The sequence below is a fragment of the Somniosus microcephalus genome, unplaced genomic scaffold, assembly GCF_052327205.1.
Source record: "Somniosus microcephalus isolate GS21.2 unplaced genomic scaffold, FLI_Smic_1.0 unresolved_chr2, whole genome shotgun sequence".
In the NCBI taxonomy this organism is placed as follows: domain Eukaryota; kingdom Metazoa; phylum Chordata; class Chondrichthyes; order Squaliformes; family Somniosidae; genus Somniosus; species Somniosus microcephalus.
In genome coordinates, this window is record NW_028225180.1 from 3,580,409 (window position 1) to 3,591,591 (window position 11,183).

Sequence of the window (11,183 nt, forward strand, 5' to 3'; positions counted from 1 at the left end):
GTGAGACCGAGACTGAGAGAGAGAGAGACCGAGGCTGAGAGAGAGTGAGACCGAGGCTGAGAGAGAGTGAGACCGAGACTGAGGGAGAGTGAGACCGAGACTGAGAGAGAGTGAGACCGAGAGAGTGTGAGACCGAGACTGAGAGAGAGTGAGACCGAGGCTGAGAGAATGAGACCCAGACTGAGAGAATGAGACCGAGACACAGAGAGTGGTGACCGAGACTGAGAGAGAGTGAGACCGAGACTAAGAGAGTGAGACTGAGACTGAAAGAGTGAGACCGAGACTGAGAGAGATTGAGACCGAGACTGAGAGAGAGTGAGACTGAGACTGAGAAAGAGTGAGACTTCCACGCACTTCTTGTATGACTCTCCCGTCTCCTTGCGTAGACTTTCTTTTATAGTGTGGTTAAAACACTCGACTGGACCCGTTGACTGCGGGTTGTAGGCGACGTGCAATTTCCATTCGATGCCGAGTACCATGAGGGTCTCTTGCATGACCTCTCCGGTAAAGTGATTTCCCTTGGTCGGACTCCACATACTGCGGTAGTCCCCATCATTAGAACACCTCCCTTACCAGGATCTTAGCTGGACCCAATGCAGTGGCTGTACGGCAGGGAGAAGCTTCCACCCAATTTGAGAACACATCCACCAGGACTAGGCAATACTTGTAGCCTCCCTCGGCGGTGGGTAAGTGTCCGATGTAATCTTTCTGGGTCGACTGCCATGGTTCCTCTAGCCTCCTGATGTGTCCCAAAGATGCCTTCCTTTTCTAGGGGTCAGGGTTGTTGCCAGCACAAACCAGACAGCCGACACAGAACTCGCAGACCTGTTCCCTCAGTCATGGCCACCTTCCTGCCTGTTCCAACATTTGCCTGGTGGCCTCGGGCCCGGGATGCCCTGCTCCTGGACACTCATGGGCCAGTTGGAGGAATTCCCTTTGCTGCTGGCGCGGCACCACCCATTGCTCCGTGCTGAAGGGCATGCCTTCCTTGACGGTGATTGCTGCTGTACCGTATGGGGCATCAACTTTCTGCCCTTTCGTGAGCGCATTCAGGACGGCTCTAAGAACGGGATCCCTTACCTGGGCCTGCTTAAGGTCTGGGACCAAATCTACCCCTTGCGTACCTCCCTTGTCCTGGATTGCGGCTACGGAACCTGTCTGGTAGGGGTCCCAAAACTCTCCGCCCCTGGCTCCCTGATTGGCCAATTCATCTGCCATTTGGTTGCCTTCCCACATGGGTTATGTCTTTGAATGAGCTTTAACCTTATTGACCTGGACCTTCCCCTCCTCCACTATGGCTGTCATGATTTTCTCCAGCAGAGACTTGATTGCCAGGGATCTCCCATTAGAGGAGGTGTACCCGCGATGGGACCGGAGGGTCAGGTATTCCGTACACGAATTGCATGTGAACATGCTGTCCGAGCAAATCGTGTACGGGGTAGGGAATTTCTCTGGGCGTGTAACCACGTACACTACCGCGCACAGTTCAGCCTGCTGGGCGCTCATGGTGCTGGGGAGTATAATTGCCAGGGCATTGTCTGCCCCGGGTCATAAACTCCACACACTGTGAGTCGTTCCCCAGCAGATACCATGCACGAACCGTCTATATTGATTTCGCGGCCTGTGGGGTGTATCCCGGCCCGAAAACCTATGTTGACTTCCCATACTCCTTCAATGGAACACCAGTGGTCCGTCCCTGGATAAATCATGCTGGCTGCTACCTCCAAGAAAAACTCTTCCTCCCCATCAATGTCCTCTAGATCTGGCGCAGTCTGCAGATCTTGTTTGAGTTTTACAAATGCTACCTCGCAACCCTCATCCCAAACCCTCTCCACTCCCTTATGTAGGAGTCGGAGCAGAGAGGATGCTGTGGCTGTGTAATCCTCAATAAAATCTCTGCATTACCCGGTTAGCCCTAGTAAAGGTCTCACTCCTGCCACTGTATTGGGGGCTGATAACTCATTCACTGCTTCCCTTCTGGCTTTATCGATGGCCCTTTCCCCTATGCACACAGCCAACCCTAGGAACTTTACTTCCTGTCGGCCGATCTCTACTTTCTTAGGGTTTACTTTAAAGCCTTCCTGCCTGAGCAACTCCAGCAGTTCAGCCAATAGTGGACCATGTTCCTCCCCTTCATCGGTGAATAGGAGCAGCTCATCCAGATACTGAACTAACTGTCGGGGCCAGCTGTGGCCCTTTAAAGAATCTGCCATACACGGGTGGAAAATGCTGGGGCTAGTGTGGAGACCCTGTGGTAGGCAGTTCAAGGTGTATTGTTGGCCTTTAAACGTGAAGGCGAACTTGTACTGGTGTGCTCTCCGTAGAGAGATGGACCAAAAACTGTTGGAAATCTCTAGCACGGTGAAAGTGGTCGTGGATGCTGGGATACTTCCAATGAGGTCGGCGGAGGCACAGGTGGGGATGTTGCTATTGAGTACCCGATAGTACACTATGGCTCTCCAGGAGTTGTCAAGTTTCCTAACCGGCCACAGTGGAGAGTTTACATGGGTGGCTATCGGTCTCAATACCCCCTGTTTGCCCAGAGAGATCATGGCCGTTTCCATGACTGCCTCCGCCTCCTTAGGGAAGTTATAAAGCTTTTGTTGTCTGCTCATGGAGTCCCCATCTTCTTTACTTCGACCTCGGTCACCCTCCCACAATCATGCATATGAGTGGCAAATGCACCCAGGTATGCTCGCACAAATTCCTGGTACTCCAGTGGAGTGTTACTGACCATTTGTTCCAGGTCGTAACCCTCCTTTGATTTTAGAGTACACAAGGTCCCCTTGCCCTGTTTCTCTGGGATAACTGTTACTTCGTTTACTTTGCCGGTGCATGCTCCCCACAGACAATCGTTCCTAAGATCCACTAGATTCATGTGGCCTGTAATAAAATCCACCCCCAGGATCCCTTTCCCATCCTGCGCCCATTTTATTAATACACAAGTCCACTTGGTGTGGAGTGCTCCTAAATGAATGCACAGCGTAATGGAGAACGAGCCAGCCTGCTCGTTACCTGTTAACCCCACGAAGCTGTATGGGACCCCATTAGACGGAGCTAAGGCAGCGGGGTTATCTGAATAGACAATGGTGCTCGATGCTCCCGTGTCCAACAGATATTCCCCTTTCACCTTTTCCACCTCCATCTTAACAATCAGCCTCTGCCATACATCGTACTCAAGGGGACACAGATAGACAGGCTGCGCTGGCTCTATTCATAAGTCTGTGTTAATTGGGGCAGATGGAGTTAAAGCACCCATGGCTGTGGCTACCTGGGCCAGCCAACAAAACTGGAAGTGCAGTTACTAATGAAACAACTGTGGGGGGAGAGGTCGGTGTCTACGTCTTTGGGGCAGGAACTGGGGAGATTTTCCCTACATTATCCTTCCATGGATTCCTACAGTCCCTTATCCAATGCTCACTTCCCCGCACCCGAAGCAGTTACACCTTGTATCGGAAGTGTTACCCCCTTCCTGGTGCCATTCTTTCTTACTTTGGATTGGTTTTAATTCGTGAACCTCTCCTTTCATTTCTGGTTCTTCTAACCCCCTACCTTTGCGGTAAACCAGGGTCAGTTGTCTGACCACTGTCACCTCGGTGACTTGTGGGCCCTTTGTGTCAAACCACAGCTCGGCCTTGGCCCTGATCTGTGGCAAACTTTTTATCACCAGGCTCCGGAGCCGGTCGGCCAGCTCGTCCTGGTTCAAGTTAGTCCGGTCGAAATCCCCATTACAGGCACACTTGTACACAGGCCACAGCCTGTCAGCGAAAGCCTGTGGGGTCTCCCCTGCTAATTTTGAAGTCTACTCCACCCGGGAGAAGAGACTACCATCGTTCATCCCCATCGCCTCCAGAACTTGCTCCCGGATGGCAGTGTACCCGCCCAGTCCTTTCTTGCTCTCAGCAGAGAGGGACTGGTCCAGCTTGCCATCAAGGGAGAACAGAAGCATTTTGGCCATCTCAAATTCGTCGCACTCGTTGATGCCTGCTGCTTGTTCCACTTCCATGAAGTGGACTGAGTGGTCTCCCTTGAGGGTGACTTTGTTCAGGTGGTTTACCATAACCCTAAGCTGTTGGGTACCGTGGGGAATCACAAATTGGCTTACAAGGTGTCCCTGACCCTAACCACCGCTGGGTGAACCAAACTTTTGCTGCCGAGCCGGGCACATCGGCCCTGGCTCTGACCTTTCCTGCAATGGCTTGCCCCCTGCTGCATGCTGCCAAACCGAATTAAAACCCGGCACCATGGGTGGTGGTGGATTGCACTCCTCCCTGCCCTCGCTACAGATTGCTTGTCCCTCCTGCTGCCCAAACGGGTTGTTGCTCAGCGCCACAGGTGATGTCTGAACAGTTTCTCCTTCTACTTCCAGGTCCAGCTGGGCCACACCCGGGCTCACTAGGCATACCATGCATTTTGCCCTGGACAGAGCAAGTTTTATACTGTCGATCTGCTTTTCGCAAGGGCTGTGATCTCCCGCTTCAAAATCCCTCGTGCGTGCTACCTTATAAGCTGCCTTCACGTCTCTTAACCTCTCTCCCTGTTCTTTTAACTGTTTAGTTAGGCGAGCGTTTTCCTCTCTTAACACTAACTCATTGCTTTTAGCCTCGGTGACTTGACACCGAAAATACTCATGTCTGTTCCTGTGTTTCTCTGCTATCTGTAACTTCTCCTGACTTTGGGCCTGTAATTCCTGCAGTAATCCCTCCCCTGCTATAGCTCTTGCTTGGGACAGTTTGGCTGCCTCCTGGAGCTCTTCTGTTCAGATCTTGATGTGCTGATGGCCTTTTCCTCCGACTTTTTATGATCCTTGCTCTCAGTCCATTTGGCTGCAGTGTCCATGGGACGCTCAGCGCGCAACAGACTGGTCACCCATTTCTTGGTGATATTCACCTTCTCAAACACATAAGAGGAAATCCTCTCTTCCATCTTCGTTGTTTCATCAAGTACAGGGTCCATTTCATTACATTCTTTTGCCAAGGTCCTGCCACGGTCGCCATTATCTGTAAGGGGTGGTGAGTGTGGTCAGATTTGCCACTGACTCCTGAGTGGATCGAATCGCTCCCACTCCCTTGGTTCTAGGCGTTGGACTTATTTGGGGTTGTAATGAAATTTCAACAGACAACTGAGTTGGTGAAAAATAACTTGGATTTTATTTGAGACAGGAAAATATACACAACACAACAATCTTATCACTCTAAAAGGGGGAGCACTTCGATATATACGAGGGAGAATAACAGTAGGCAGAATACTTCAACCCACCCAATCCCACTACACTAACTAGGTTGGACTCCAGAGGACCAGGGATAATGCTCACCCAACGACCTCTTTTAACAGTTGTAGAGGGTCGCGATTTCGGGGCTCTCTAGATGTGGTGGTTGGGGCCTGCCGTACTCCGGATGGGTTAGATGATTTCCACTGCGTTACTGCTTCAGTCACCGCGTGTCCGCTGATGCGGTCGGGTGCCTAGAGTCTTTTAATCAAATCTTACCCAGGGGTAAGTTAGAATAGTTTGTAGAGTGGAAATAAACTTGCGAATCTTCGGTTTCCTCCAGATTGGTTTCTTGTTGGTCGTGGTGGCCCAATACTACCTAGTTGCTGGTAAAATTTTGGTTATTTATTTCTTGGGGGCCTTTAGTTGCCGTGATGCATTGATGCTGTCTTCTCCTGCCTCGCACTCCAGATACTTTTGTGCTTCTTCTCAGAACCGAACTCCATGACCAAAAGAACCGATTTTTCTCTCTTTTCCTTCCGTTTTCCTTCCGTTTTCTTCCCGTTTCTCCGATTGTTTCAACTGAAAATGCAGGCCCCAATTATACCGTTTGAGGCCTTGCTTATATGCCCACCAAATCTTCTCTGGCCCATTGTCATTTTTGGCGGGCTCATTCAAATTAATATTTCTCGAATTCTTTAACGGGTTTCGAGCTGCTCCCATCTATCTTAATAGATTTAAGTTGGTGTGAACTAGTTTCGGGATGGTCCATCGAAACCTAAATTGGCTTTAAATGACTGTATAACCTCTGGTCGGATTAGTAAATTTTGTCATTTCCTGCTGGGGCCGGGGCCCCTTTTAGTGGTCAGTGGCAAGTACTGCATTATGCATCCTCTTGATGGCTCTGTAATTTTGGCGGGAACTGCTCTTCCGTTGGCCTATTGTCATTATGTAACACGACTGAGACTATCCAGTACATTCCCAGACGGTTTGGCTTATGCCAATACCCAAACTGCTTGTATTACAGGGGCCCATCACAACCCCTTTGTCACAGCCTTCCACAGGCCTGGACATGGCCTTTGAAAATAACCAAAATCCTGCAGTTTTGACTGTAAGCCCCTTTTTGGCCCAATATTCTTTAAACAGTCCAACAATCTCTGCTTTGGGGTAATCTTCTTGGTTTGGGGGAATCTGCAGAATTTTGCGAAAATTACACATAGATGGAGGTAGAGAGGAGAGATTATTAGAAATAGATAGGAAGAGAGAGGCTAACGGATATAAAGAAGAGCGATGTGAAATTATTACATAGCGATAGGGAGACAAGGAGAGAGAGGGTGAGAGGGATAGAGGAGAGATAGATGATAGCAGACAAATGCGGAGTGAGAAGCATATTATAGAGAGAGGGAGATGTGGTTCCCTCTTGGTTCTGTAAAATCATGTGTGCTGTGGGCCCTTTGAGCTGTTAAACATCCTTTGGCAGAACGTGATTTATTACTGGGTGTGATCACAGATTTTTTTATCTCCAAAAATGGCAATGAGCTGAGTTTTGCCATTTCCACAGAAGGCACTTGTTGGAAAGACAGTAGAGTTGTTCCAGGAAGAAAGTGGATTCATTTAAATAAACTGGGGTGACAGAAGCAAGAATTGATGTCTCAACACTGATCTGACAGAGACTGGAGCAGAGAAATCCCAGGGAGGGGCATTACTGAGAGTGTTAGGAGGCAGTGATCATTGGGAGAGGCCCAGGCTCCATCCCCGGCCTGTTCTGAGATGGCCTGATCTCACACCCGGTGTGGGACTCAGCCCCGCACAGGCAAACACAGTGCAGGAGAGGCCCAGGCTCCATCCCCGGCCTTTGCTGAGTTAGCATTATCTCATCCGCTGTGGTACTGAGCACCCCCAAACACAGAGCAGGAAAGGCCCAGGCTCAGTTCCCGGCTTGTGCTGAGTTAGCTTTACCTCACCATCTGTATTACTGAGCCTCACATGCGCACAGAGAAGGAATTGCCCAGGTTCCATCCCCGGCCTGTGCTGAGTTATCCTGAAATTAACTGCTGTGTTACTGAACCCCACACACACAGATCAGGAAAGGCCCAGGCTTTATCCCCGGCCTGTAGTGAGTTAGCCTGAACTCACACACCGTGTGGTACTGGGCGCCACATACACAGCGAATGGGACAGTGTAGAGTGAGCTTTACGCTGTATCTTAACCCATGCTATATCTGCCCTAGATGTGTTTGATGGGGCCGTGTAGAGAGAGCTTCACACTGTATCTAACACGAGCTTTATCTGCCCTGTGAGAGTCTGATGGGAAAGTGTAGAGAGAGTTTTACTCTGTATCTAATCCCTGCCGTACCTGCACTGGTAGTGTTGATGTGAAAGTGTACAGGGAGCTTAACTCTCTAACTAATGCGAGCTCTATCTGTCTGGGGAGTGTTGATGGGGAGTGTAGAGGCAGATTTACTTTTTATCTAACTCGGTGTTTATCTGCCCTTGGAATGTTTCATGGGACAGTGTAGAGAGAGCTTTACTTTGTTCTATCTCGTGCTGTTCATGCGCTTGGAGTGTTTGATGGGACAGTGTAGAGGGAGCTTTACTCTCAATTGTACCCTTGCTATATCTGCCTTGGGAGTGTTTGATAGGACAGTGTACACGGAGCTTTACTCTATCTAACCCTTGCTTTACCTGTCCTAGGAGTGTTTGCCGGAGGAGTGTACAGGGAGCTTTTCTCTGTATCTAACCCTTGTTATACCTGCCGTGGAAGTGTTTGATGGGAGAGTGTAGAGGAAGATTTACTCTCAATCGAACATTTGCTATACCTGCACTGTGAATGTTTGATGGGACAGTGTAGAGGGAGCTTTACTCTGTATCTTATCCCTATTATACCTGCTGTTGAAGAGTTTGATTGGACAGTGTAGATGGAGCTTCACTCTGTATCTAACCCTTGTTATACCTGCCCTGGAAATGATTGATGGGTCAGTGTTGAGGGAGCATTACTCTGTATCTAACCCCGTGCTGTACCTGCCGGGGGAGCAGATTAATTTAAGATGGCTGTCATTAACCAGGCCTCACATTCCTGACCATTAATCTGAGACTGTGTATATGTTGGTCAGTCCTGTTATTACAAAACACCTTCTGTTCAGCCTGTAAGGTTCAGTCTATCGCTGGCATCCCAGTTCTTCGGGCAGTTCATTCATGGTCAGTGCTGAGTGTTTCTATTGAACCCTGGGTGGCGTCACAGTCTGTCTCCATCGTGATTTCCACTTCGGTAACATCGACCGTCTCCACCCCTGCCTGAGCTAACCTTCTGCTGCAACCATCACCCATGTCTTGGTTACCTCCAGACATGGTATCCTGAGAACAAATAGATAGAAATAATGTAATAGAAATATAATCAATGATTATCAATTCACTGATTGAAACCTGGCGATGCCTGTGTTCTAAGTGTGGCGTCATGCTCATCTAAATAAATTACATAGAATCATACAGCACAGAAGGAGGCCATTTAGTCCATCGAGCCTGTGCCAGCTCTTTGAAAGAGCTGTTCAAGTAGTGCCCCTCCCTGTTCTTTTCCCAAAATCCTGCAAATCCTTCACTTCCATAAGTGATCCCGTTCCCTTTTGAAAGTAATTATTGTACCTTCTTCTGTCAGCTTTTATGGCAGTGCATTACAGGTCATAACAAATCGCTTCTTAGAACAGATTCTCCTCATCATCCCTCTGGTTATTTTCCGAATTATCTTATATATCTTTGTCTTCTGGTTACCGAGCAGATATTTTCTCATTTATTCTATCAAACACGTGCAAATTTTGAACATCTCCAGTATATCTCCCTTTTATATTGCGTGCTCTCTGGAGAACAATTCCAGCTTCTCTTGTCTCTCTGCATAAATTAAGTTCCTCCTCCTTGGTACCATTGTAGTAAATCCCCTCTGTGCCCAATCCAAGACCGCGACATCCTTCCTAAAGTGTGCTGCCAAGAATTGGACACAATACTCCAGCCGCGGCGTAAAATTGTACAACATAATTTATATTGTCACTCCTCATTGACTTCCCAGATTTAACCATCACATTTCTCTGCATTAAATTTCATTAGTCTTTATTTCATTTTGACTAATTCATGAGATGTGGTCATGGCTGACACGGTCAGCAATTATTGCCCATCCCTAATTACTCTTGAGAAGTTGGAGTTGCGCCACCTTCTTGAACCGCTGCAGTCCGTGAGGCAAAGGTTCTCCCACAGTGCTGAGAGGGAGTTGCAGGATTTTGACCCAGAGACGATGAAGTAACAGCGATATACATCCAAACCAGGAAGGTGTGTGACTTAGAAGGGAACTTAAAGGTGGAAACGTTTCCATGCGCCTGCAGCCGTTATCCTTCTAGGTGGTAGAGTTCACGGATTTGCCAGGTGTTGCCGAAGAAGCGTTGGCCAGTTACTGCAATGCATCATGTAGAGGGTACAAACTTAAGCCATGGTGCGCCGGCGATGGAGGGAGTGAACTTCTCAGTTGGTGGACTTGGTGCCAATCAAAGGAATTGCTTTATACTGGGTGATGTCGAACATCTTCAGCATTGTTGGGGCTGTACTCATCCAGACCAGTGGAATGTATTCCATAACACTCCTGACTTGTGCCTTGTAGATGGTGGAAAAACTTTGGGGTGTCAGGATCTGAGATAATCGCCACAGAATACCCAGGCTCTGATCTGTCTTAGTAGCCAAAATTGTTATGTGTCTGGTCCCAGTCCAGTTAAGTTTCTGTTGAAAGCTGACGCTCAGGATATTGATGGTGGCGGATTTGGCGATGGCAATGCCACAGAATATCACGGGCAGTTTGCTCTTGTTAGAGGTCATCATTGCCTGGAATTATGTGGTGCGTGTGTTACTTCCCACTTATCAGCCCAAGCCTGAAAGTCGTCCAGGCCTTGCTGCATGCAGACACGGAATGCTTCAATATCTGAGGAGTTTCGAATGGCAGTGAGCACTGCAATCGTTAGCAAAATTCCGCTTTTCTTAACTCATGATGAAGGGATGGTCATTGATGAAACAGCTGAAGATGGTTGGGCCTAGGACACTGCATTGAGCAACTCCTGCAGCGATGTCCTTGGCCTGAGGTTATTGACTTCCAACGCCACAGACATCTTCCTTTGTGCCAGGTATGAATCCAGCTAATGGAGCGTTTTCCCCCTCATTCCCAATGACTTCAATCTTACGAGGGCTCCTTGATGCCACACTTGGTCAAATGCTGCCTTGATGTACAGGGCAGTCACTCTCAACTCAACACTGGAATTCAGCTCTTTGTCCATGTTTCGATAAAGGCTGAAATGTAGCCTGGAGCCGAGCGGTCCTGGCTGAACCCAAACTGAGCATCGTTGAGTAGGTTATTGGTTGGAAACGACCACTTCAAAGCCGTGTCGATGAAACTTTTTAGCACTTTGCTCTTTTCACCAGACTGTCTCTGTCTCCTGAAGCCTGCTACTATCCCACTCACTGTTTACTACATTTCCTTGTTTCGTTTCTTCTGCATGAGTTCAAATTATGCCTAAGCCTATATCATTAATTTTTATCAAAATATCGATGGCTCGAATAGGGACCCCTTGGGGATAACACACGTTACTTCCCTCCAGTCTGAACAACAACCACTCACCACTACCTTTTGTTTTCTGTCCCTTAGCCAAAGTCCAATCCCAACTGCCACTGCGCCTTTGTTCTTAACAATCCATATAGACAATGTCAATCACGTCAAACTCAACAATCCGCTCCGTTACTTCATGAAAAACTTAATCCAGATTGTCAAACATACTTTTCCGTTAACATATCTGTTCTGGTTGTCATTTATTAATTCATGTCACTTTCCAAGTGACAGATACTTTTCTCCAGGAATATGGCCTCTAGAAATTTCCCCACCACCGACGTTACCCTGACTGGCCTGTAGTTACATTGTTTATCCCTCTCTCCTTTTTTTAGTCTTAGTGGAC